We start from the raw sequence: 27,177 nt of genomic DNA, 5'->3' as shown, positions 1-27,177 counted from the left end.
GTGAAAGACTGACAAAGTAGCAGGGTATTTCCTTGTGAGTAAAAGCATTGGCAATTTCTGCAGAATCAGTGCTGCATTAGATGTTCATACTCTGATATTCTTTTCATTAATTTGTTTATACACTTATAAGCTGTGCTTTTTAAATGTTTATTTCTCACTAGAAAAGGATTTTAGTACTTCTCTGTGCAATTTAAAATATGATGTAAAAGATGAAGAACAAATTAAGCTCTTCAGAATGTTGAGGAACAAGCGAAATTTACTTTAGTTTAAATTTTGATTAGAGATTAGTTTGGTTTCTAGCTGCGAATTGGAAATTTCATTCTTTCTGGGATAACCAAAAGCTAACAGACTTCATTTGACAGACTGCACGTAGCTTGGATAGCAAATGACATCATGATGTGGCACCTCCAAGGTGAATGTCACCACTAGCCAGCAATAATCTGTGCTAATGTAATGCCTCATGTAAAGCACCAGATACTCCTCCAACTATAAATAGTGATGCCAGACTATGGTAGGCAATCTGACTGACAAGCAAGGACTTGCGACAGCAGCAAGACACCGCAGCTCAGCAAGGGCACTGAAGAAGAGTTCAGGGGAATAGTACTGTTATTACAAATCTACTAAATTATACTGACAACAAACTCTTCTAAACTTTGGCAGCAATGGTAAGTACAGCAGTCTTCTCTATTTTCCTGTAACTTGTATGAAACAAAAGACTTAAAATAGCACTAAACACCTAACTTTTGATAGCCTGGCCCTCCGCAAGATCGAGTTGTCTGGCCCCCTTGGTTGCATACATGGATGGAGTTAGATGCCAAAATCTCTGTACACTACCTAAGGAAAGGGTTGTCACAGTGTTGAAAGGACACCATGTAAGTATTAGCTGTCAGGAAATTTAATGCCTTAAATCCTGCTCCTCTATGAGGTTTAGTCATCTTACTGCGGTACAGGGAGAAACTTTACCTTTAAAAAAGTTTTTAGCAATGTGAACCCTGACAAAAGTAGCTGATTAAGCTTCTTTTTTTCCTAAAAAATAAAACAGAAATCATCCCTTTCTTTAAAAAACATACTCACTGTTTTATATACCTCTGGAAATCTAAACCTTTTTGTTCTATTTATGAAATTATAATAACTATTGATTCTGACTTCAATACGTGGCAAAAAGAAACAACGTATTGTGTAGAAAGGCAGTGAATTTCATATATTAATCAATCTGAAGGATCACTCTTTCTCACTATTGGCTCTGAAAATAAATTATTTTCTACCTTTTTCTACTCACTTTTTCTTTATTAATACCATCCTTGAAATATGAGAAACAAAACCCCTACTTAACACAGAACCTTAAAGTTTCACAGTACCAACAAAAAATTCCACATGCAACATATTACAATATTGAAAACTTTAGGCATTCATAAACTGAGAAACTGGTCCATCAAATCCTAGTACTAAACAAATCAAGACTCTTTTTTTATCTTTTTCCAGGTTTCAATCTTTCCTCTACCACTTCAAAAATTAAAATACTCTTTTGCCGTTAAACAAACAAACTAATGTTCATGCAATGAAAGGTCTGTAGTTTTAACTCATTTGTCATGAAGAAATAGCAAGAGCAATAACAGAAGTACCTTCCTAAATAATCTAGACCTAATATGGCTAAACTGCCTGTTCTGTGCATTTTAAAGTAGTCAAAGGAGTCACAAGAAGGAAAGTATAACTTTCTGAATTTAACCTTGCATTCTTACCATTGCATTCAGGCAGTTTTTTTCCCCCCACTTTTACAAGAATAAAAATAGCAAGCTGTTAATGTGTGAGACTCTGGAAGTGATCTTTGTTTTTGTGACAGGCTCTTGAGTCAGCCAGAGCTTTGAGATGGATATGCCTTGATCTGCTCCTTAAAGTGAGCTCCCCAAGGAAGACCAAAAGACTTTCAAAGTAAAATAATAAATGGGTTTCGTTAGAATATAAATTAGAATTCTTAACTTTTTTACATAGGGAAAATTCAAAATTACTAGGCCAGTAATAGAAACAAGAATGCTTCTATTTTCCCATTCCCACCCCTTTCTGTGTGGGTCCTTGCTGTCATGTTAGGGTGCTGTCAACTTAGCAGCTTTCTGTGGTGCAAGAAATTTTGCACAGACCTCAGACAAGTTTCTCTTTTTCCCGCCACTGAAGCCTGGTATCTGATTCCTATTCTCCCACACAATCCTTCTTTGCTCCTCTGTGGATTTGCATCCCATGATTGCTCCATCTCTCTCTCTCTCACACACACACTCCTTTTCTACCTGCACATCCTGAACTTTCTCAGCAGTCGTCTTTCCAAGGAAGACTTGGTGGCTGCTCAGAGAAGTTTTTCCTCCCTCCACAGACACTTCCACCACTCCTTCACTCCTCCGGAAATGAAGATGAGCTTGTAAACTGAAAACAAACCATATATACCCCATGTCATGGTGATAGTTATAAATTGCCAGCTGGGGTTTAAATCCAGTTTGTGAGTGAGTAGATTAAAAATCTTTACCTATGTGAGTAATACTGTCTTATTGGAAGCAGATTTCTGTGAGCTTTGGTTAATAGAAAGAAACTTGACTGCACTATCTATGCAAAAGAAAGGAGAAATAAATATTCTGTACAAGGGGAAGGTTGCATTTAGTAGAGGATTGTAGAATATGACAAGAGTTTCCTCCAGGAAATTATTTTAAATGGACTGTGAACACTCAGAGAGTTTAGACTATCCTTTATTAAAATGCTGGCTATTGCTCAAAGGTGTCATAAAATACTTGGTCCTCATAGGTATTTCTAAAATATTTTCTGATTACTGAAAGAAATTAATGTCTCTTCTATCCAATTCTTTTCTCCCTCTGGAGAGCAGAACCTTCAGGAAAGAAAAATCAAAAAAGACCTCCTCACCACCACCAAAAAGAGAGAGAGAGAGAAAACACACATTTCTGAAATAAGCCCTTTGTGAAAGCTTTGGTTGATTTAACAATTCTGACCTCTTAAGCCTACCACTGCCAGTCCTGCTGTGTAATGCCACATTTCGTTTCATATCTGATGTAAGGTGATGTGTTACATTTCCAAAATGAACAACTGAAAGCAAAGATTATTTTTTTCTTTTAATGCAAACTTAATGAAACAGTTATAAGATTATAATTATAAGATAAAGTATAAGATATTTTGGGGGGCAGTAAAAGAATCCCAACATGAATAAAACTATCTTTGTAAGCTTTCCATCACTGTGTGATATTGATTTTTTTTTTCTAATTACATGTACAGCTTGATATAAAGAACACAAGTATAAAAGAAAAGACACTCTTGCCTTTAACAAAGTTAATCCTGTCCTGGAACAAGCTAGTGCAAATTCACTCATTTAACAAAGGCTACATCCCCTTTATCCACTTGAGCAGCTAAAAGGATGAGAGGTAAATTAGTATCCTCCTACACTGTGAGTATAACCACAAATGAATAAATAATCGTGATTACTGAGATTAGCTTATAGTAGAACTTATTCAGTGCCAACATAACTGGCAATGGAGCAATCTTCCTAGCTATTCAAATTATTGGAAGATTCATTTACGTTGATCACTGTAACTGTAAGCTTGTCAGTAAACATGACAGAAGAAAATTAGGCAACTTTATAATAAAATATTGTGCTCCATGAATATTTGGAACGTTTAGAGAAACTTTTAATTAAGAGTCAAAGTAAGCAATTGGCTCCTGTTGGCTGATCTTGTAGATAAATTTAGTTTCTCTATTCTTCTTATTGGTCTAGATGGAGTTTATAGCTGGCCTCAAGTTCCCGAAGATTTTATGCCTGGTGACTTTGGAGACTTGTCAAATCTCAAACTATGCAATTTCATGCAATTTACTGCACACTCTCATCTCCCTGCCTCTTCCTCTTTCCCTGTCCCACTCCATAGATAAACTGAAATATAACACACTTTCGGTTTTATGTCATAGTTTCCCTCCCACTCAATGACTCCAAATGCCAAAAATATACGCACAACTGTTGGCACAGTAGCCAACAAGCTACTGACAGGAGGTGGATGTGGTATAGTGATTAAAAGATAGTATTTTTTTAAGAGCATTGCACCATCAGACCCAGTGCATGAGTAGCAGCTTTACTCAACAGATAATTTTACTGCAAACTGATGTGGTTTATGTGCACATATATGCACAAATAATGCAATAGAAGCTGAGGGAAAAAATACTGTACAAAGAAGGAAGAGCATGGGTTATTCATTATCAGGATAATAGTAGCACAACAATATTTAGTTGTTGTTTGTTGGAAACTAGAAAAAAGTCCATCTTCTAACATTATAACTTCTACACCTGCTTTTAAATGCTCAGCTCAAGTTGTCAAGTTGCATTCCTGTGAGCTTGAGGATAGCCAATGAAATCCCTACTGAGGCTCAGTGCAGGTACATGTACCTAAATATCTATAGGCCTCTGTAACATCTTCAAGCATTAATAACAAAGAAAAACCTTAAAAAGAAAAAAACTCCAAAAGCTCATTAGATGTCATGACTGTTTTCTTAAATCTCTTTTACCACCACTGACTATCACTTTAAAGCTAGAACAGAAAAGAAAACTTTTAGCAAGCTTTGTAAAGTGCAGCTGATGGCGGGCTCTTCTGTCCTTAAGGTAAGAGCCATCCCTGTCCAAAATCAAAAGTTTCCTGCTGGTCATATGCTCCCAAACTGTGGTCTAATGCTGCAGTCCTGTCACTGCTACATGACAAGCAGTGCCAGCAGGTCAAAGGAAAAGATTATTCTATATTCAGCCCTCATTAGGCTATGCTGGGCATACTGTCTCCGGTTTTGGGCTCCTTGTATAGGAAGATATTGACAAATAGGAGGGAGTTTGGTAGAGGGCCACCAAAATGATCAGGGGTACCTAGAATAGAAGGAGAGGCCGAGAGAAGTGGGTTTGCTTTGCCTGGAGAAAAGAAGGCTGAGGGTGGTTGAACTACTGTGTTCAGCTGCCTAAGGGAAGAGTCAGATTCCTCTGGCACACAGTGCACAGTGAAAGGACAAGAGGTAATAGCCACAAGCTGCAGCAAGGGATATTCCAACAAAACTGAAGGAAAATACTCCTTTATGAGAGCAGTTAAGCTCAGGACCTGCTTGCCCAGAGATGTGGTCAAATTTCCATGCTTGGATATATTCAAAATGTAACTGGTCAAGAACCTGAGCAACCTGGTTTAATTTTTGAGGTTTGCTCTGCTTTGAGCAGATAACTTTCCAACCAGAGAACCAGAGGTCCCTTTCAACCTCAGATACTGACTTCTGAAGCTCCTACTTTACAGGTTATCTAAAGCTCTTTACTTGATGGGAGGCTGCAGAAAACAAGCCTCGGTGTGCAGGAAGCTAGGCACTGAATTGTTTCTGAGAAGCTATAGAGATGATCTAGGGACATTCCTGTCCTCCTAACGCATCCACTTCTGAGAGGCTTGAACTTACTGTGAAGTTTCCTTGCACAACTTGAAGCTTACAAGTCATTTTACATTTAGCCATGCAGAAAGCATACCACAGTAATCCCTTTGGAAATGACAGACACATAAATAATTGTGGTGATGGATATATCTTTGTAGTTTTTTTTTTTTTTTAATAAGGATGTAAAGCAACACAAGATTAGGTGGAAAAGATACTAAATTATATTTTGTAAATGCAAGGAAGATCAGAAAATCCTGTTAGCACACTTTAGCTGAAAATTGAGATAGCCGCACATTATTTATTTGAAAAAAAAGTTATCAAGTTTGAAGATAAAAGTAAAATTAAATTTCATAATAACTCAATGACAGTGGAAGCAATGGCATATGTACAGTTTTACTCGGACCAAATAATTGCCAAGAACAGTTATGATGTGGGTCTTCTTGCCTTTCTTTTCCCCTCTTTATAAGCATCAATGAGCTCTACAATCAAAGCAGTGATAGCAAAAAAATCAAAATCAAACACAAATGAAAGTAAAAACTCTCTTTGTCATACTGCTGACTTTTTCATTTTAGAATTGTAAACTATCAGACTGAAAATTGAAAATCAACCTAAACTTGGGTTGTAAGAATGTCTCTGCAAATGTTTCACATTATAGCTTTCCCACAAAAGATGTCTCCATCATAAAAAGGATATGCCTTATGTATTACAAAATACATCCGCATACTTGTATGAGAAGAACAAAAGTATATTTAAAAAAAAAAGTGAGTTCTATTGTCGTGCATGAGACTACACTATAACGAAAGGGAATATAAGCAAGGGTATGATGTGTTCTGACAACAGAGCAGCAGCGATACAGGCTAAGATGTGTTCTCACCTAGTGTAAGTGTGTTTCATGTAACTTGCCTTAATCTACTGAGCAAAACCAGGAATCCCTCCAAGTTATTTCAGCAAAGAAATGTTTCTCCTTTCATTTTCTCTAGTATCATTCCCAACACACTGCAGGAGAATAAGTCAGCCACTACGCTCCTACAAGACCCTTGCCTCAGGATAGAATTATTATCAAATTATCTGCCTCTTGGTACTGCAGGAAGGGAGACAACTTAGGCTGGAAATAAATAAGTGCAACTGAGCATACACTTGCAAGAATTTTAAGCCAGCATTTGCGCATGTGCTTCTGTTCAGTAAAAACAAAGAGCTGTGTGCTTAGCCTCTGGCTCTGTTTGGTCCTGTGGCTGTTCAATGACTTCAGTGACTGCCTTTTTTAGGTTGGTAGCCAGACTGTATTTTTACAGTAGTTTTTCCTGCTAACCCTACGGCAATGTTCTGATGTGGATGGGGCCCCCTGCAACAATAATAAAATGTGCCGCTAGTACTAGCAGTCTTCTCTAATTCTGGTTTGGTTGATGAGCCATACGAACCTGTGGGACCAATTTTCTCTTTCACAATTTTTCTTATTCCATTAGGTTTGACTGAACTTTGTTACTTGCAGTCTATTAGTTCATAGCAGTTGAATAAATGAGACTACACCAAGCTTTTTAGTCCCACAGAGGCTGTGATTACATTTTCATCAATGTTTTAACAATACATCAAATTACATTTCAGATAAATCATTATAATATATTAAAATTAACTTTTTTTATGTTCTTACATTCAAGAGAATAGCTAATTACTGCAGAAGTAGTGTTAATGCTAGTTTTGAAAAAATTAACATCCCAACACTGTTGAGTTTCAGTTATGAGGGCACGAATTTACACAAGTAAACACATATACAAAAACATATACAAAGTACATTTCAGAGAGAAAAAAAAAACATAAATCAAAAAAACACCCTGCTCTTTTGCTTCCTCTCTATTTGCCACGACCACTGTCAAACACTTGATAAATCTCATTTTTCTCAATGTCCTAAACCAGAACTAGAATTAGTGAGTTCTTCTCCCATACCCTTCAGTAAAATGGGAAAATAATTGAGAATAATAAGATAATTTTCCAGATCCTAATGAGGAGGCTGATCATGATAATTTCAGCTGAAGTTGTAAATATCCCGAAATAATAAAAGGAAAAAGAAAAACTGAAATCTATTAATTAATGAAGTTGTGAATATTATACGTTGCATTTACTTTACACTGTCACTGAAATTTAAACCGTCCACTTTTTTTGAGATTGAATAAAGATTTTTTCTTTTTGCTATGTAGATATTTAACTTAAATCTTGCTGTTATCTGAATGAAATGTTTTGCAGTTAGAGACCTATTAGTTTCAGACAAACCTTACAAAAGCTGTATTTACACAGGCTGCATTGAATGCTTTGAAGTAAAATGTGTTTAATGTGTTTCAAATTTAAATATCTTTCTCACTAAGTGGCTTAGTTATGCGTCCCCTCAGTTAATACCAAAAGATCAATTTGGCTTTCATCTTGAAACACTAATGTCATTACTGACATCGAAACAAGCTTGAATTCTCTTAGTAAGCTGGATGAGAGTCATCAGTATCTTCTGTCAAAGGCAGGCAACTGGAGCTTCCAAATCCACAAAAATAAATTCATTCTCACCATGGTACTATTAATCTACTCAGGAGAGCTAACTGAGGTCCTGTGAAGTACATCTAAGGAGCAGAATGGAAATGATGAATTGTTTTGGCAACAACACACTCAAAAAAAGTATCACCAAGCACTGGCACAGTTTCTACATAGAACTCTTGTCACTTTGATTGTTTATGAGTACGGGAAATTACAGCTACCTTGTATTATAATCGATCTTTTCCTTTATAGTTGCAAACAGTTTTAATCAGCTTCAGTAAATTGTGTAGACAGTTGATATTTTGATCCATACAACCACATACAATCATTCCCTTTCTAGTATGGAAAAGAGCACAGAAATTGATTATTCACAGAGCAATCAGTTTTAAATCCCTCTCAGAATAAAAATGATTAAATCACAGCTACTGACCTTCAAAAGCTGAAGAATCCAGATATTTATTTCTGTTGCTGAACCCTGAAATTCCCATTACAAAATAAAACCCTGAAATCTTAGAAGCTATTATACAAAATGGATGGGAAATTTAAAGGAGTAAAAATGATGTATGTAAGATTAATATATTTCAGGCTAGCCTGTTATTCAAAATCCAAATCAAAAACATTGGAAACCCTTTTAGGCAAAACTGAGAAGCACAATAAGAGCATACGATAGATACAAAGGTCGTTAAAAAATCCTTTCACAACTACCATGAGCCCTTGAATACTTAAACCTGAATACATTGCGTTCTTCATCTGCTCCTGGCAAACCCTATACCTCAAAGGCCAATTACCCAAAGACACTGGATTCAGAGGTGAAAAGTGAGGATGACCTAAGCTACCTGGTTATTCAGTGCAAGAGTGATAAGACTATGATATGGTAGCAACAGTGCTGGTTTCTGGTAAGGACAGTGTGAGCACATTAACTCGTATTTATTATTCTCAGACAGGTGTTTGACAGATGTATTTTCTTTTAGGAGACTGACAAGTGTGACCAGCACAATGGATGGAGATTAGGAAAATTAAAATGTTGTGAGTGTCTGTACTAAAGTAAAGCTACAGGTCTTAAAAAGACCATATACAATCAGGCTTCTGACTTAGGCATACACCGTCAAAGCATGCAGGTTATGGAGCAGCGCAGGTCACAGAGACATTTCCCTTTCCCAGGAATTAATGAAAGACTCTAGTTCTGTTCAGAAAATGTCAGCCATTCTCTTGTGTGTGTGTCTCAATTTACAGATCTTCAGTTCAGGCAACTGTGAGGCAGAGAGACCAGTAGGTGCACTGATAAATATGTTGATTTGTTCTTTACAGTGATGATGATGTCAAATAACCTTGATAGGGGTTTACTTAAATATCCACTTTCAGGTAGTTCACAAATGGGAGGTTGAACTGAGGTGGAGAAAGTAAAATAAATAAAACCAAAATAGTCCCCTTTCATTTGTCAAACACAAATCGTTCTGAGGGTTTAGAACCCACTTCCAAGCTGACATGTCTGCCTACAGCTGCATACACTTCTACAGGCAATTTTTATATTTTTTTGGAGAAGTATTAAAGTAAAAGAGGAAACAATTCAACTCTGACTACAGATGTTGCACTGAACAGCTCTTCAGTCAATCCACAGGAACATGCAGCTAATGAAAAGCCAGAAGTCCAAAACATGATTTGTGAACTGACATTCCGCGGAAAGGGAGGGGGTGGGGAAAAGTTCGCTTTCAGCTTGGGAGCATTCTTGATTTTTATTGCTGTAGGTGTCTGAAGGAGATTCAGGTGAAAATATTTTTTATTTATGCAAAACTGACAGCTATGCCAGGAAGTGCTTTTCAGACATGCAAAAATGAACAAGTGGAAGTCAATTGCACTACACATAAATAGCCTGTTTCATCTTTCCTATCATATACAGTAAACTCTTTTATCTAAAGATTTAGAACATATATTCTCTTGTAGGACTGTTCTGTTTCTACATCCAGGTTATAATAGGCAGTGATGTAGTGAATAACAATATAATGTTTATATGTTGGTTTAGTAGTTATGTTTGAGGATTTTAAATTTTTATTTTCTACTTAGCCTGCTTAAGTGTTACATTCAAGTAAAAGATCCTACATCTTGTTTTAGCTGAATAATTTTTGTTTAATTCTTAGTCAACTTCTGGACATACATCAAGAAAAGATGTGTCACCACAGCAGAATAAATTCTGACACATTCTCAATTCATACAGTCCCTCTTACTTGAAATATTTCTAGCCCTATAGTAAGATAATTAAGTGCTCTTCTGACATAATTTCGTAATAACTTTATGATGCACTTTTTAAACACAAGATTCAAATAAATTAATTTGAAACCTGTTCTTTAGAAAGCTATAATTAAGATCCTTTCCTTTCTGATACACGTCTGGTGATTTTTACATCCTGCTCACCTCACAAAACAGAGTTCTTTACTTCCCTTCTTCTTCTTGTGTCATCCGGGAAGAGAAGTTCTGGAACTGAAAATCCCTTCCATCCTTATAACCTGCAAAGCAGGGCAAAGTGTCTGAAAATTCTCTAGAGAAGAGAGAGACACTTCTCTTTATACCTTTGCTGAATAATTACTGTTAAACCCCCAGGACGAGACATCCATCACTTAACTAGCAATTTTTTTCACCATGGAGACCTGCCTCTCCAGTTTCTGTACTTCTTTCAAGGAAAGCAGCAGAGGTCCCTACTTCTCTACTTGTTAGAATATCTTCTTCATAGTAGAGGAATATCATCTCTATCTCAGTTTCCTGCTTTAGTCAGTCCACTTCTCTCCAAGGGAGTCGAATGAGAGACTCAGTGAGGCAGCTCCCAACTCTCAGCTCTTTCTCATCCTTGTTTAATGCAATCCTCCATCATGTAGCTGCTCTTACTTCCCCTTTAAAGCCAGAGCATATGAGCTTCTCTGTTGTTTCTTCCTTACCCTGGAAGTATTTTTCTGCTAACACTTAGTCATCAGCTAGGGCAAAATGTGTCTTTCCCTTTGCTCAAGGTTTACTTCTCTGAAATAAGTTATTAGTGAAGAAATATTGTAGAACATGAAGTCATTTTAGAACAGCACTCTCTAAAAGAGCAAGGAGAATTTACTGTACAGATACTTAATGATACTCTAAAAGAATGGTTGCCTTCCAAGTTATTACAATGAAAGATCAAAGGAAGCTTACTGTCTTTACGATATTTTTTTCTTATCTCTTGTACTCATCTTCTCTTCCATCCTCACTTTGTTCTGCCTGTTCAGAGAATCAGATGTTCAAAGAGATCTTTAGGCACTTATTCTAGTTCATAATATTTAGACTATTTAGCCAATGAAGAGAGAGAGAAAAGAAAAGGTTATAGACCTTAACTGTCTGCATCTTACTTGAAATAAGACATCCAAAAAAGAAGAATGGCCCTGTGATTCCTCTTCTAAAATAAAGTGTCTAAGACAAATATCTCCAGTCATTAAAATTCTCATTTAGTCTTAGCAGGCAGTGGTTTCACTAGGTAAGATTTGACTTCTTTAAGTAATTAAAAAGGCTGATAACATCATCTAGTCAAAAAAAATCGGCAACAATCTCCTCTATTCAAAATTTTCAGATATTCTGAGATCTACAATATTCTCCTGAGGGCAGTCAATAGGGAAGGGAGTGTGCAATTCACAGCAACCACAATTTGCTTCATACAAACCACAGAAGCTACTTTCATTCTAGAATAAGCCTCCAGACCCTATACAAGATCTCATTTAAGAAGCTGGGTTTAGCTCCACTTCAGCTGAAGGGGAAACTGATCTTCCTTCTCCATTTTCTTTAAGACTCTAATAACTTGGCAACAATCTAGTGAGACAGTTGAAGATTTTCTTCTGCCTGTCTGTTCTATGGTGAAGAACTGAAAAGTCTTGGAAGCAATAGCAGAAAAGAAAAATGTAGGGTGAATACTTTTAATCTGTGGTTACTTTACCCTCTCACAGAAAGAAGAATGAGACTTTGGTTCATGATGGGAAGACTGCATCCAGATTTCTGAATTACAAAGTCATTGGCTAAAATACATAAATAGGTATGGGGTCAGAACACAGAACTGGCTAAAATACATAAATAGGTAAGGAGTCAGAACACAGATCTCTTCCTCAGAAACAAGGGACATCTTTATCCTTCTGCTACGGAAATGTAATCCTTCCTCCTCCCCCTCTCCCCTTTTTATTTCCTTCTTCTTTATTATTCCTCCATTACCGAAAGGGACAACTCAACTAAATTGCTCCAGGAGATGGTTCCAGGCACCTACCCCAAGCCATCATGGGTGTTTTCCTGGAGCCAAGAAGTGAGGCTTAAAGGCAAGAGGCCATACAAACCCTTTGCAGTTTATCTCCAACAAGTTTATACTAACCAGAGCCCTCGTTTCTTTACATTCAGACAAATGATTGTTGTGATCTCCGTTCTGATATACTTGCCTTCATGCACAGCATAGATAATTCAGGCATCTGATTCACGACTGTAAATTTTAACTATAGGTTTTACATACATAGTGAGCTTATAGGTACAACTTATGACCAGATGCCTAGCTGCTATGAATGACAGACATGCTTAGATGTCTCTGTAGGTCTAATCTTTTGCATTATTCAGGGTCCCAATTCTTCATTTGTACAACTGAATAAACAGAAACAGAAAATATAACTATTTCCATAACTCACAGAAATGTTATGAGATTAGATGTACTAAATATTCCTTGATGCTCAGAGAAAACAGCAAGAAACAGCATAATAAGCACCTTGTTAAAGATATTCACATAGAAAAATTTGCAAATAAGCCACAAACTACATTCTGTCTGCTTAAATAAATTCTTGAACATTTGCTAAAAGAAAACCAAATGGTAAAAACAAATAAACAAAACATAAAACAATAACAAAACCCTACAATTCATTTGGAGACAGTTTGTGAACATGAAAGGGACTACAGTCATATTTATACTTAAAACTGTGGATGTAAAGAAATTAAGCTAGTACTAAACAAGCAAGCTGAGCGGCTGGAAATCTAGTTTCTCTTGTACCATCTGTTTCTAGGTCTTGACCTAAATAGTTTAACTGGTATGTCTATAGTGTAAAGAAAATTTTAACTTTATGAAAATCATACAGCACTGCTGATATTTTATACTTCTTGTATATGAATTATTCTTTTCAATTAAAAAAAAAAAAAAAAAAAAAAAGATCTAACTGCATCTGTAATGACCATCATGTTGGCTAAAATCCTGGAGAACAAACCAGCTAATCCTAGTAAAATACATGGAGAATCATACACCGATCTGCACTTCACTAGTATGTACAGGCCTGAATGGACTCTGGTGCCTCCAACAGTGCCAAGATGTAAGACAGTACAGCCATTTTCCCCTTCAAGTTTAGTTCAGTCTTTGTTCAGATCCCACCTGTCTTTATGATATGCCTCTTGAGTAACTTTCTAGGAAAGGTTTCTGTCATCCTGAATTTAGCTATGAGGTTTTTCTTTCAAAGCAGATAAAATAAGCTGAGGTGGCCTGACAGAGTATTTAGCCTGCCCTAAGACAAGCTGACAAAAAGGGAGGCAGGTTCCTACTGGACCCCAGAGTGGTAGCAGCCAGACTTCTGCTAGAAGTATGCATGTTGAGCTCTGAAAGTTAATCTGAGTCAGTACCACAAGATTTCAGTTTTAATGAACTGATACTTTTCACAAAAAAAATAAATGAGCAGCCCCTTCTCAAACCAATACATTGAAAAGCTTCTGAAAAACTTCAGCAGTTGTGGACCTAGACAAAGATGCTGCCCATCTGGATTTACTCCTCAGCTCTTCCCTTCCACAGATTCCATTCATGGTCTGTTGAATGTCAGGATGTCTGTGTCTCACTCTCCTATGGGAATAGGAATAAAATACCCACTCCTTTTATTATTTCTTAGTTTTGTCTCCCCACATAGCACATGCTTCAGGTAAAGGATGGCAACTTGTATATGTGTACAGTACAACTAGGATAATGAGTACCAACCTCAGCTGAGAACTCCAGAAACTATGGTAATACAAACAAGATAACTGCACTGTGAGTGAAGTACATCTAATATTCGATTTTTAACAGACTGCATTAAACTTTTGCCACCTGGCTCCTTATGAATTCATCAGCTTTCTAATATATTACTGTTACAAAATGTTAACTAATTAAAGAAAGGAAACCAATACATCAGAAGAAAGAAAACACTGAAAATGCTTTAAATTTATACAAGACTGTGCCACTGCTTTTTCTAAGAAACAAAAGACTGTTGGTTAACTTTATTTCATTGACTGCTCATGTATGTCCAGCACTGGCATTGCTGATAAGCTACTGATGTCTCCTGTACAGTGAAAATCACATTATAGTAATCTTTATCTGAGTAATAATCTTCTACTTCTCAGAAATAAGTATTTATATTCTTTGTTAAAGAACCACCAAAGCAAAATAATGTAAATAGGATATGTCTTTTGGACACGCTGCCTCACCTAGTGTTTGATGTGGTCTAATCTTGCAACGCATCTTGGGTGTCTTAAGATCTGAAAACTCAGGTCTTTGCACATTAAACAGCCAGACGAGGTGAATGTAGTATTTTTCAGTTTAATCCCTCTTTATGTAGGGATTAAATATAAATCCAATTTTCATTCTAACTTCTGATTATCAATAAAATATTCAATTTGCATACTAATTCAAAGATTAGTAGAAGCAGAAGAGAGAAAATACATGCTAAAATCTCTCTCTCTTATCCTTCCTTTTCTGTGAACTACATCATTCCAGTCCACTGAGTGCAATTATTATGTGTGGCAGCAATTAGAGAAGGCTATTACAATTAAGAGCTCCAACAAAAGCAGTAATATCTGAGACAGGTTGATCAAATCAAAGGAGGAAAAAAAATCAATTAAAAAAAACTTTGAAAATTGCCAGGAGTGCGTGAGACTACAAATCTGGCTAGTACCAAAATACCTTGCTAGAAATATTAGCATAGAATAAAATAAATGCCTCTAAGCTCAAGCTCAACTGCCTGTTCTTGTACTCCTACTGAAGATACTAAGGATTTGTAGAGTTTCTCCTAAGTGTGTTCATTTCAATTAAATATTACAGAATAGGCATCACTTTTCTCTGCCTGCATCTTAGCATTTAGAAATTGTTTTCCCTTATTAATGTACCTGCAAATAAACCATTGTGTTAAAATCATTTGACATGAAAGATTTAAATGTACTCAGGAAAATAAAAGAATATTTATTAAAAGTGAAGCAAGAAAAGTCAAATTGTAATATAGTATCGACTGAAAATCTGCCAAAGCTTACCTACCTACATCCAATTGATGTCATTAGATGAAGCAAATATTCTTTTGTATATCTAGACTCCTACCACTATCCTAAATTTCTTCTGCTACCTTCTTCTCTGATATTTTTGATCTTCAGAGATGTCTCAGTTCTGAAGGCAGGAACAACTACTTCCCATTTTGCTTCTCCTGTCCATCCTAAAAGATATTTAGCTCTAACTCTCTGTTCATAGAAGTATTTAAGCAGAAATGTCCTCCACTGAGATATAAGAAACTGACGTTTGATGTCTACTTTAGGTTTTCCTGCTTAACCTGAGGATTGTGGTTGCTGTGTTGCATAAACAGGTCCCTAAATTGTAGTCTCCTATGAAGAACAATAATTGTTTCAAAGTGTATCTTCCTATCTTATTTCTCAAGTAAACTACTTTTGTCCCAGTGACATTTCTCTTTATTTTGGACTGATGCTTGTGATTTGTCTTGTTACGTATTCTGACAAGAAACATCTACCTGAATCCAATTTCGTTTTAAAGGTGCAGGAGTAATTCCTTCCTTTGACTTCCCACCCAGCTGTACCATTTTGTTTGTCAAATCTAAATTATTGACAAATTAACATAGTCATGCCATAAGAACAACTTAATTTCAGTAATGAGATAAGTCTAAATAAGCATAAGGAAGAGCAATAAGAAAGGCTGTTGATGGAGAGACATTAAGACTGTGAATTTTCCTATTAGCTTCTATCATTACCATATGCGAAAGCACAGATTTAATTCTGAAAATGCTTCTACATCAAATCATATTTTTATGCTAGAACTTACAATTTTTTTTTATGATTCATACAAAAATATGATTCTCTTCCCTTCTTTAATCTAACTAAAATGTGTTCTGATGTGTAAACAGATTTGTGCAAATCAAGCATATATGAAGCAGACAATCAAACTACTTTTTAGTTTATTATCTGTAGGCTTGATCACTGTCATTATATGTGCATCACATTTCTTAATATTACCTTTACTTTTAAAATAGGCTAGTTGCTTTCATTTGGAATAGCTAAGGAGTACAGAAGAGCCTGCCTTATGAGGCTGATCTTAGAGAAGAAAAGTCATATGTCTAAATATCCTTCTGATACACACTCTTTGCTTTGCTATGTTCAATTTTTGGTGGGACGACTTTTCGAAAACACACACACACACACACACAGAGCATGACATTTAAGAATCACATAGAATTCAACTCCAAGAGGATAACTCCTCAGATAATGGTGACACTTTTGATTAGATATTATGCAGCAATGTTTTCCTAGAGGACGATATATTCATGTTGAACAGCATGGCCAAGAATATGTCTTTGTGTTGTACTGAGCTTTTTACTTTAAAGTAAAACACTGTTTTACTTTAAAGATTTCTTCAAGATTGTTTTCATTTCCTTTTGAAACACAAAAATAAAGGAACTTGTTACCGGGAATAGCCTTCTACCATGCTGTTGAGAGCTCTAGATATTTAGTAGGTGGAGTCAACTCTAAAAATGAAAAAAAGAAAAAAAAAGTGATTTAAGACAAAATTGCCTTTGCACAACTAATAGAGAAGCAAAAAAATAGGCTAATCAATAGCTATTTCAGAGAAAAAAGAGGCCAGTCCTGCCATTGGTGTGCATTTATACCAAAAACACAAACACAAAGCATCCAAAAGATATATCTTCATTATATTTTAGTGTTTGATATGTTTTAGAAGTAGATCAATAATCTTACTGTGGTTTTTTATATGCTCTATCTGACAGAGAATGATTGGGTCAGCTATTACTGGTCCATAAATAGAGTTAATGAGTTAAAAAAAAAATATATCTGAAAAGAGTGATGAAGAAAGGATATTGTATGTTGCCTATTAAAAATAAAACTCGATCAAATTTGACTCAAGAATTTTATGACTAAGCAGAGACAGATAATCGGGGATTGCAAAGTAAAAAAAAAAAAAAAAAAATTCCTCACGGGCACAAGCAACCCATGTAGAAGAGTATAGAGATGTATTCATTATATTTGACACTGTTCTGGTATGTGTAGGTTTTTGGTAGTTAGAGCACAACTAAAAATGTCTATTTGTAGCTCACTACAATGTGATTGCTAATGAAATGATGTGTATTAATGAAATTACCCTTTCTTTGCGTGGTCTGAGAAGATACAAGATCACCTGTAGAGGAAGCATCATGAACTTTACCTCTTTAGAGTATCAGTCAGTATCAGGCCAAAGTCATGTTCTCCGATCTGAGTTGTACAAAAGTAATGCAGAAAAACTTGAAGCTGTTTGCTCAAACTTGGGCTCTGCAGGAGCTGAGCTTTGGATCTTTGCAAAGACCCCATGCATTATTGATGAATAGAGTGCTTAAGTTTCAAGGGAGTAAGGCTCAGCAGGAGCAAAACTCTTCCCATGTTCAAAGTGTTTCCTGACTGTTTCTTTTTCTCTATGGTGTGTTCTGCCACTCTATCACTCTGCCAATCCAGACAGGAAGAAAGATATAGCTAAAGCAAGTGGACTTGTAGAATTTGGCCCTTTTTTAATAATTAGAAATATCCGCTGGAGCCCAATGGAGACTGTACAAAGATATTTTGGTACAACTGGCCACCATTAACTCAGACATTTTCAAACTACATAACACGTGAAATTCCAATAGAAAATACAAATACGTATGTGATACTATTTGAATTTCTGTGAGTTCTGTTTTCTTCAAATCTTGCTTATGTTTATTGACTGTCTTTGGAAAAAGATATTTGAATCCTGTAGGCATGTGTGGAAGATAGATGTCAAACAACAAGCACTTGATTCTCCAAATTACTGAAAACACGTAGGCTAAAGAAGAAAACAAATGTTAATGACTGCTTTTCTCTCTGTTCAAGGATAGCAATTTAGTCATAAGGTGCTTGTGGGTAATTAGTAGATATTAGAACCAAAACCAAAAAGAATATATACCAACACAATCTGCAGTCAGATGAGAGTGCTGACTTTTAATTATACCATAGTTTCACTAAGATGAAGACACCATCACCAGAACCGGCAATTTTAAATGTGAAGTTGTTTAATGAGCTTGACTAATCTGCCAATTTTGGTAGATAATTAATTTTCAAAGTGGCAATGCAGGTAGGCTATGGATTTCATCACAGTGGTTTTACTTTTGCAGTAGAAATATCACTGAACATCTTATTTACCTCATCTTCATAGATATTCCTTCTGCTCCATTAGGTCTTAATAGGAGTAATATTTCTGTTTTAGAGGATTCTAAGCACTCCTACCTAGAATTTTCCTTCAGAAAAAAAGTTTTTCAGCTTCATATGCCTGATTGATACTTAAAAATAATCTTAAAAATCTAAATCATCTTCAAAGGAAGGACTGTCCTTCGGTCCTTTACAAGCCTGAAGATAGATATACATAGAGCATTTAATTACTTACATAGCAAGGTCAGCAAGAGGTTATCAAATTAAATACTTGATTTTAGAAGTAAACATCTAAGATGTCAAGAGTTCTTGTAATTGTTAATGAGATGAAATTCATCACCTCTTTTTAGGATTTTAGAAAAGGAGTGATCAAGTTTCTTTACATGAGACAGAGATCTGCTTTCTGAGAAGAACTCATGAAGACCACCTGGTTTTCAACAGCACAGTGTGCAAAATTAAGAAAACAATAATTATGAAAAATAGATTTTCTCTGAGCAAAATATCATGTTTTGAAACATACTTTGTTTTTTATTTGAATGAAATCAAGTTCTTCTAAAGTTTTAAATAAAAGATAGTCAATAAAACCATTGCAGAATAATCAGTAACCTTGGGGTGAGAACAGTCACTTTGGTCCCAAAGACCAAATACCTAATTTAGACTAGTGTCAGAGAAACTTAATCTAGGAATGAAAACATTAAAAATGGGTATGGAGGATCCAACTGCGTAGTGTCTGCTCCAAAGCAGAAATTAAAGCTATCTAGTTTGCATGTCTTTCTTTTGACTGGAACCTGATTTTGAAAAATCTGAAACAGAAAATGTTTAGAATTTAATTTTGATGAATTCACATTTTCCACCCCCCAAAGGAAAAAAAAAAAAAAAAAAAAAAAAAGATTTTCTGGGTAGGTTTTATATCACTTCCAAAATTCTGACTCTTTAATGTCAAAGCTATGTGCTAAAGTCTTACATATAGAATTGATTTACTGGATTTATGGGCAAGTAGGAAGTGGGACAGGAACTTTTCATATGTGTCACTTACTGGGATGGATGAAAATAGACACAGAGAAATCCCTCAGTTTCTTGACATATCTTAGATGTTTCATTTTCTGGGAAAAAAAAAACCAAAAAAACAAACAAAAAAAACCCCACTAGCTTAGATACCTATGGAGAAACCTGGGAAAAGTAAACAAGAGTTTTCTGACACTCAGTGAGCTAATTTTATTCAATCACGAGCATGAATCAGTTGGCTTAACAAATGATATTTTTATTAAAGGCAGAAGAAACTCTTAACACGTAGATAAGCAGGGTAATATGCAATCCCTACTTCCTGAAATTTAATTATAGTCATTTTATAATTCTCCCTTCCCACTATTGAGGCAATTGTTGATTCAGCTGGTTGCTTTTCTTCTCTGACTGTAACTTTAATTTACAAGTATTAACTTTGCTGGGTAGAAGACCTGATATAAATCACAGTGATGTGGTAGTGTGGTTTTTTCCTGTTAGCTGCTTCTTGCTTTACTAACCACTTCCTTTTCCTTACTGGTCCTTGCATTAACAGTTAGCTGTACTTTATGCTACTTTTTGGTCCACTAGCTAAGCCCAGGCTGCTTCTTACTTACCACTCTAGTTAAATGTGGCATCTTTGTTTTTTTAACAGTGTCTGTTAATTCAGCTCCTGAAGGTATGCACATAGCACTAAAACTAAACACAATCTGCTATCATACAGGAAGACCTTTAAACAATTTATCAGTGCAGAAGACATTGCTTGAACATTTGCAACTCACATCAAATTAAGTTGGTCTCTTACATCAAGCATGTAGCTGCCCTAAAAACTGTATTGTATACTGTTACAAATACATTTTTTCCTACTTTTTGATATTATGCCTTTTTAACAGAAAATATGTGAAAAATATATCCATGAAAATATGAATATGAATGTGAAAAATCATCATATGAACAGTAAACAGGATATATGTCTGCTACTAATATCCTTTTCAGCTTTCTACCATAGCTCTACTACATGTCAAGAGACCAATTGTATTTTTGGGGCATCCCCTTTTCAGGAATTTATTAATTCATTAATTCATTAAAATATGTAATTTTGACATTTATAGGAGAAGAATAGGTACAGGAATTCATAAAAACAAAACCACTTGAGCAGGCAAGTGAAGAACACAAAATCACAAGACATATTAAGGAGGTCCCTACACTGGATCCATCATTAAAGGTTTATAAAATATTCATTCTGGTCCTTCATAATTAATAACAAATTATCTGCATTAACAAATATACTAGAAAATCAAAGATCAGCCTCAGTGCTGGAGGAACTGTTATATGCTGGCAATAAAGGAGTACATAACAAAATAATAATAAATGATATTTGAACAGAGTACTGTTCAGAGCACCAGAAGACACCAGAGTAGGTCCATCAGTTTCCAAAAACTGTTAACAGGTTTCCCAGCATGACCAAAATAAGATTAAAGGCATATCTGTCTACAAAACAGAGAACAGGAGATTAAGGAAACTGAAGATGTAAAACCTCTGGGACTGTTTTTTTTTTTTTTTTTTTTTCTTCCTCAGGAAGCTTGGGCTAAGGTGTCTAAAGGTTTTAAGGACTTGAATATCCATCTCTCATTAAATCTAAGAATGATGTCCAAATCCCTCAGGCAGCTTTGAAAAAGAGTCTCAATCTTAATATTTCTTTTTAGTGTTTTTCTTTGCGTTTTCATTTATTTAATGTAAAAATAAATCCAGATTGAAAGTGCCTGACTGACTCTTTGACTGAAAACCTTGTTTCAAGGTAATCAATTGTGAAAAAAAAAGAAAAAAATCTTTTGTAGTTTCAGTGAGCCAAAGGTTTCCACCTATTATTGTTGGCGGGGTTTTTTTTTTGTTCGTTCTTTCTCACACATTAGTGATGACACTAATAAAGATTTCAATGGTAAGAAGAAACTGAAAAACAATGTGAAATGCTACAAAACTAAAAGAAAATAACAATATGACAAAATGTATTTTTCCAGGGTAGAGTATATATTTGAATACCTGATTTGCAAAACACTGTTCAGTGTTTTATTTAAGCAATTTATCTGGACTGATACTGGATATTTTATATCCTGAATTCACATGCAGACCATGAAATAAATATATTTCTTCATTATATTTAGGAATTTGGAGGGAAGCATGCAGACCTGATGCAGTATGATAGATGACAAGCGTCTTTTCTTTTTTTTTTTCTTTTTTTTTTTTTTTTTTTTGGAGGGGAGGGAGGAGGAGGTATGGGGGCAGATAGAGCAGAATCCAAAAGCTGAGATTCCTCAAAGAGTGATTACAATCATGACATTAAATAAGAAAATAGAGAATGAGATGAAGCTACTGTTTCTCCTTCATCTGTGATTTTCTTCCATGTATCTTTTCTATATCTGTATTTTTACCCATCACCTGCCCTAAACATAGTGATATATGGGCATTGGTATGTATTTCCAGTTCTAGCAGGCAAGTTATCTTCTACACAGCGATATGGTTCTATTCATGTCGTAAGTGGAGTAAGTAAAGGAGATGGTACTTCACCCAGTACACAGCAGGATCTCAGGGAACCTAGCGCTAAGTTCTTTGCAGGCAATCTGGTTCGGGTGTTTGTGACAGATGGAAGCTAAGTCTGTCCTGAAGTTCTCCCAATCAGTTTAGATGCTTGGTATAAATTCTAATATATGTTCTAGGTTGTAAACAGTAATTTGCTCCTACTCATTTCACAAGTCACAGTCATATAAATTTGCAATGCAACAGAAAGCAACACACTGCACTTTTCCTTTGCAGAACCACTCGAACAGTTGAAAATAAAAGTTCCTGTTCTGAAGCATGCAGAAGAAAAAAATGCAAGACGTTCATTTATGTGAAGTCAGCTACAAAGTACAGTGGAATTATTTCATGTAAATGACTGTTTCAAATCATATACTTTGCTCGCCTTAAAAAATTAAAAATCCTATTCAGCACATCTGCTCTTTCAGGTTGTACGTTCTCAAACTAGTGTGATTTACATTTGAATGAAGTTTCCAATTTTATTGAGTGACATGGAATCTAATTAGATCCTGTCTGTGAGAGAGGAGTGTCAATTATAAAAAATAAGGCTCTGGAAAATTAGCCTAAATAAAATTTTACTGAACAGAACATGCAATTACAATCAACACCAGAGTGCTTCAATTATTGTCGCTAGATTTTATTTTATTTTATTTTCTCGCAAAGAAATATAGAATCAGCAACTGGACTATTAACGGTTTGTTACTGATGGCATTAGAATATCTTATAATATTAAATGGTGGGAAAGGATAGTGTCCAGTTTTTGTGATATCATGAGTACAAAGTATCTATCTGGAAGGACACTTCTATGAAAACAACCTGAAATACACAGAATTTGGTCAGTAAAATTAATATGCAACATCCAATATACCATTAATACACAAAATGAATGACATTGCAGCCGGTGTCTGCTATAGATTGCTTGATAAGGAAAAATAGCAAATGAAGTCTTCTTCAGACTGAGGAAGAAGCCTCACATTTGCAGGCTCTGGTCCTCATGGGGAACTTCAATCACCTCCATATCTGCTGAAGGGACAACACAGCAGGACACAAGCCACCCAGGAGGTTTCTGGAGTGTACTCATGATAACTTCCTGATACAAGGGAGTGAAGAGCCAATGAGAAGACATGCTACGGTGGACCTTGTACTTACAAACAAGGAATACCTTGTAAAGGATGTGAAGGTACAAGAAGTAGAAATAGGGACAGGTGACCCAGGAAGAATATAGAGACATCATCTCTCCATAGTGTGTAGGGATGTGGTTACAGTCTCCAAAGGTCCCTTCCAACCTCAGCTATTCTGTGATTATATGATATACTTAAGAAATAAGTCTGCATTATTATATTTTAGTTTTCCAGCCATGTCCTCTTTCACGTACTACCTTTTCTAATAGCTCATCTTTAACATGGAATGATATTCTATCATCTCTACAGCATACATTTTATATTGCCAGTTCTCCAATTTTGCAAAATCAATAGCATTATACAGGAAATAAAATATCTCTGAATCAATTCCAGTAACTTAAGCCTAAGAGCTTCTACCCTGCAATATTTCTTCACTGAGAAATTCCATTGTGGATTAGCTGGATTCAATCTGAATTAGAGCATCAGGAATAACTTAGTGATAGGATGGAATGGGAGAATAATTTGTATTGGAAAAAAACAATCCCCCGTTCCCTTGAGTCTGAAATGAGCACTTTATCTGCATGTTAGATAACACCACAGAGTCTAGCTCACTAGTGTTCCTTTTGTTTCGTTGAAACAGCATAAGGTATTGTTAAATTCTTCTGACCACCTGACACAGCACTCTTTTAATGAATAATAATATTAACTTCAGTTAGTCATTTTTTTTTTTCTTTTTTTATTCAGGCAAGGCTGTAAGTGTGCAATTAAATATAGAAGTTTCTCAGACACATTTAGGCATGTTCTTTATTAGCTGCTCAAAGAAATAGATATTTTTAGAAGCATCAGTATGCAACAGTATGTTACAATTATAGTATTTGCATATTCTTTATACAATTTTCCCAATTTTTATGGAATATTGCTGAGGAGACCCTCTGGCAATGTCTTTACAATGCTGCAGAATGGGAAACTGCATGCAGAATTCTTTCGCTCCAGATCTATACCATTTGCTACTACAATAGGAAAGAGAGATAACAGCTAAGAATGAACCATCATTTTAATATACATACTAAAATAAATGTAACTATGTTAAATGTACAGATTCTGGAACAGTTTGATTCCAGATTTAAACTCCTCCGAAGCTGGACCTGATAAATACATAGTCTGTATTTGCAAGGAATTCATTTTCATTTAGATGCTAGAAATCTAAAAGACGGTAAAAAGCCACAGTAATTCCAGTTCCCTGCCATGATGGAACTGTTCATGGAAAAATGAAATTAATTTACATAAAGGTCAGTTTCTCTGTACCAACTCTGCAGAGTGAAGTACAGAAGGTAAGGCATTGTTAAGCATAATTATTTTGTAGAATTTTTAATAACATGTTCCTTTGGCATCATCATTTTTAATAAAATAACACCACAGGTGTCTCATCACCCATAAATTAAAAGAATTATCTACACACCTTTTTCACATGAGGAGAGAAAGAAGATAATGTGATGCATGGCAAAAGCTAATCGTGCTTTGGAGAGAATTACTGTAAGGAGTTCAGATTCCACACTAATAGGACTTTTTAAAACTTGATTAAAGTACATCTGAACTTAATTCCTCAATTTCACATCTGATTAAAAATTTCAGCAAGACAAACCTCTAGTATTTGTGACTTCTTTCTTTCCTAGTATCACTAACCTATACCTTTATTCATCCCTATTTCCTAAATGTATGCAATACATTATCTTAATCTTCTGTTTAGAATAACCATTTACAGGCTTGTCCATGGCTTCTCAACCTAATGAGAACCTGATTTTTTTTTTTTTTTTTTTTTACTTCCATGGGTTTGCCGTCACACACTTCAACAAATACACAATGCCCTTTCTCTCTTTTACTCTATCCACTCTAAATTTAGCTCAATAGGTAGTAGTCAACCTTGCATATGCTCTGCAATAACGGGCCCAGTGAGAGTTTTGTGAAATCACTGTATTCGCAATGGTCTAACTTCATGGACCTACAGGGTGTGATAACAAGATTCAAAGCAGGGAAGTGAGCAGAATCTGTTCTCTTGAATGTAAATCCTGACAAATGAAAGTCATTTGTACATCAGTAACAAGTAATAACTAAAAAATAGCTTTTATGTCTCTCTCTTCATCCTGCTGGACTGCCCAACCACAGATCCTAGCAATACTGACAATTTAATCTAATAACTCAGTAGATGAAACAGTACCCAGTGAAACCGTACACAGCATCAGATCAGTTTAATCACTTGTTGTTTTGCCCTTCAGATATGATAAATGATGGATCTGATCAAATTCCCCAAGTACTTTCTTTGGAAAGCCAAACAAGGAAATCATAGCTTGATGAGAGACCTTCTTCTCTTTGACTCTAATTCCTTTACTACTCTCTCCTAATCACCTGAGGCCACATGCAATATAGTTGCTAATTGTCCATCTGCCTTCTCTTGGTGTGAGAATAAAAGTAAAAACATCCAACAGATCCTCTCTACACTGACTACACCTCCAAAATTATCAGGCCTGTCTCTATCCAGGGAATTATTCCTTCTGATGTCTTCAGCCTCAGTATCTATCATATTGTTTCTTGGTTCTTGTTATTGCTATCTTTTGGCTGAGCCTTTATTTGCTATTCCTAGCACACAGAAGAGGAATTAAACTTCTTATGGCCTTGAGCATTTCTGCATAACAAAGTAGAATTTTTCTAATGTCATTTCTGGCTGTTTTCCAAATATATATATGCAGCTTAAAGAATCAGCCTGCTGTTTCAGAATAAGTAGACTTTTTGTCATGTGTTGAAATCTCTGTTTGGCATTAATAATACTAACATGTAGAAATGTTTTCAACTATGTTAATATGTTATGTTGGATAGTTTCCAATGCCATTTGTATATAAAAGTATTGTTAAATTCCTTTCCTATCTTTGTGTCTATTTTCTTCCAGGGCTGTATACTGAACTCAGGCATTGATTCTACACTTAGTCTCATACCTAGATAAGTTATGAGGTGCTAATTTCTCCTTTTTTCATTCATCAGACTACTAAAGAACAATATTTAAATGGTAATTGTTTCGGAATTGCTCTCATTTCTCTTTCTATTTACTTCAAAAGAAGCTTTTGTAGGCTCACCTCTCTGTTCCCTCTTAGATAATAAGAAATCATCCAGGAAATTATCTTCCAGCCAACTGGTTAGTAAGGACTGCCTGTACACAAATAAGACTTGAGTGCAATCAGGGTTACTATCAAAGACATTATACAAATTGATAGTAACTGATGCTGAGTAGAATACAAACAGTATCAGTACATGATGGTCAGCAGCATATATTGTATCACATGCTACTCTTCTACCAGATCAATAATACCCTGGTTATTTCTACTAAGCATTTGCCACTTTATGACACCTGTATAATCTTTAGAGGTAGGAAATTATGTTATGGTTACTAATTACATTTGTTTTTTTGTTTGTTTTTAAGAACTGCTTAACAGTGCATAATTTTAATTAGTGATATGCCTCCGCACTATATGGACGTTTCGCAGCAATCAGGTGGCAGACAATCAGCAGAAGATACCATGCACAGAAATACCAAGACAGACTACTGATCAGATGGTAATTGACTTGGAATTGAAAGAATAATTCTCGGAAAAGTAGTTCTCTTTTTTGCAGGAACAATTTTGTACTGGCAAATAATCTCCCTCCTTCCTCTTCCACTCCTGCTTATCTTACAGATCAAGTCCAGTTGGGTTTGGAACATCTCCAAGAGTGGAGACTCTGCAGCTTCTTTTGGCAACCTGTGCCAGTTCAAATATCCTCACAATAAAGTGTTTTCTTGTGTTCAAATGGAATTTCATGTGTTTCAGATTCATGCCTGTTACCTCTCGTTCTGTCACTGGGTGTCACTGAGAAGAGTCTATCTCTGTCTTCCTAACACTCTCCCATCAGATACTTTTACTTTAAGATTCCCCTGAGCCTTCTTTTCTCCAAGCTGCACAGTCCCACCTCTCTCAGCCTCTCCTTGTATGTCAGATGCTGCTATGCCTAAATCATCTTCATGGCCCTCAATGGACTTCCTTTAGCATGTT

The 27,177-nt window shown here is 35.6% G+C and overlaps 1 long non-coding RNA gene across 4 annotated transcripts; it reads left to right on the top strand.

Moving 5' to 3' along the window:
• The first annotated feature begins 533 nt into the window (after nucleotides 1-533).
• LOC134136235 (uncharacterized) lies at nucleotides 534-26,940 on the top strand. Of its 4 annotated transcripts, none has more exons than XR_009957464.1 (5): nucleotides 534-665; nucleotides 22,218-22,330; nucleotides 26,043-26,159; nucleotides 26,571-26,704; nucleotides 26,824-26,940. It is a non-coding gene; the product is annotated as an uncharacterized LOC134136235 (long non-coding RNA). The 4 variants fall into 4 exon arrangements; XR_009957463.1 differs by lacking the exon at nucleotides 26,043-26,159 and adding an exon at nucleotides 751-872; XR_009957461.1 differs by lacking the exon at nucleotides 26,043-26,159.
• The last annotated feature ends 237 nt before the right edge of the window (nucleotides 26,941-27,177 follow it).

This window comes from Rhea pennata, chromosome 2 (genome assembly GCF_028389875.1).
Source record: "Rhea pennata isolate bPtePen1 chromosome 2, bPtePen1.pri, whole genome shotgun sequence".
Classification (NCBI taxonomy): domain Eukaryota; kingdom Metazoa; phylum Chordata; class Aves; order Rheiformes; family Rheidae; genus Rhea; species Rhea pennata.
The sequence above is the reverse complement of the archived record's forward strand: the minus strand, read 5'-3'. Positions and strand labels throughout refer to the sequence as shown.